Here is a 1,934-nt window from a genome sequence, read left to right as displayed (position 1 = left end):
CACGACAGGGTGCAGCAGGGGGCGCTGGCAGGGCGCCTGGGCGTGGCAGGGGGCGCGGCAGGGGCGTTGGCAGCGGCAGGGCGCGGCAGGGGCGCTGGTAGGGCGCGGAACGGGCGCCGAGGCACGGCAGGGCGCGACAGGGTGCGCTGGCAGGGCCTGGGCGCGGCAGGGGGTGCGACAGGGCGCGGCAGGGGGCGCGGCAGGGCGCGGCACGGGCGTCGACGCGCGGCAGGGCTGGCAGGGGCCTGGCGCACGCCGCGTGTGGCAGGCCGCTCGACAGGGCGCTGGCACGCGTGGACGGCCACGGCAACCAAAAATAAAACCTATACTCCTAAAAATATATATGTAGTAGTGCGAGTAAGGATCGTTCCCACGGAGAGTATCTAGCCTAGTTTTATGCTACTTGAACAAGGACGGAGGGGGGGGTTTGAGTATAACGAAAATAATAAAACAACTAAAGAAGAATTCAGATTAAAGTATTGAAATCAATCAAAAGAACAAATCTTGGTCTAAGTCAACATCCACCATCGAAATTTTACAATTGATCATTGATGCAAAGATATCAATTTGCACTTTGAATGCCCACCGATAGAAATATTTTCCTATCTCTTCTTAGACATAGTTAATTAAAAACAAGCGATCTAATTAACCCTAACTACTAAACAACCCAAGACAAGCGCTAAAGGTTTAATCTAATAGCAGCCTTAAGAATTAGAGAGATCGATGAAGCTAAACAACACAAACACAAGCGGTTGCATTTGATTTAGCCGAGTATTCTTCCTAAGATCTGAAAATTTCTGACGCAGCAAATTATTAGATCTTAGTTGCTTCACAGATTAGAGGGATCAAATAATTTCGAATTTGATATCGAACCTAGCAGTAGATTGCAACGAATAATAAACTAGCAAGCCTCCTAGTAATTAAACAAAAACAATCATGAAAATATGCACAGAAGGACATTCGACATCAAAGCATGAATTAAACAATGAAAACAAATTCAGATCTCACAGTTTTATTGATTCTGAGGCTTTTGTTTTCTTAGACCAATAAAAGCTTTAGCCACGCAGAGCCATGGATGCAAACTTTCAAGGAGAAAAGAGAAAGAGAAGTCCTCCAAGAGAAAAGAGAAAGAGCCCCCCGTGCAGCCCTCTTTCTTTCACCTTTATCCCTTCCAAAAAAATCTCCTAACAAATATTCAAATCTGACTAATTACGAAAAATAAAATAAAGTCCTAATATAACTGGAAAAGTGGTGTTTCGAGTTGGTATTTTTGTGCATCAAATCTGGAAACTTCTGAAAATTGACCGAGTCAAATCCACGTACTGCAGGCTAAGGACGTGCAGCAACTTCAAGACCAATTTTGACCTTGATAAAGCCAGTATCTCTCAAAACTCAAAACATAAAAGTTGTAGAGCATTTTCTTAGCATTTCACAACATCTTGAATCATCTCAATCAAAGCTTGAATGAGAAAGTTATGCCCAGATTACGAAGCAATATTGAAACTGTCCAAAATCATCCAATTAGCTTCGTTTTGTACTTAGCGCTTCCATTTGCATCCTAAATCAAAATATAAGAATAATGAGTACATTTAGGCACAAAATAAGTATAAAAGATTAAAAATTAAGAAAGAAAAATATGACATTTTGCATTCTCATCATTTTTCCCCACACTTAACTTTTGCTCGTCCTCGGGCAAAACTCAAATTCACTTTCTCGAAAACACCAAGATTGCAACGCCATCAATAAAGAACAACTAAGCTCTTCAAAACTCATAACAAATATTCTTGAACAACTTATAATTACTTAATAAGCATTTTCACTCAAAGATGGAGTGCTAAATACGTAGACCCTTACAAAAATAAACACTAGACTCTCATGTGTTTGAAGGGTACATGTTTCGCTCAAATTTATTCCAATGGAAATGATCTACCATA

The sequence above is a fragment of the Phoenix dactylifera genome, chromosome 1 (genome assembly GCF_051530095.1).
Source record: "Phoenix dactylifera cultivar Ajwa chromosome 1, Ajwa_hap1_PhDact_Kaust_v1.1, whole genome shotgun sequence".
Classification (NCBI taxonomy): Eukaryota; Viridiplantae; Streptophyta; class Magnoliopsida; order Arecales; family Arecaceae; genus Phoenix; species Phoenix dactylifera.
Note: the sequence above shows the minus strand (reverse complement) of the source record.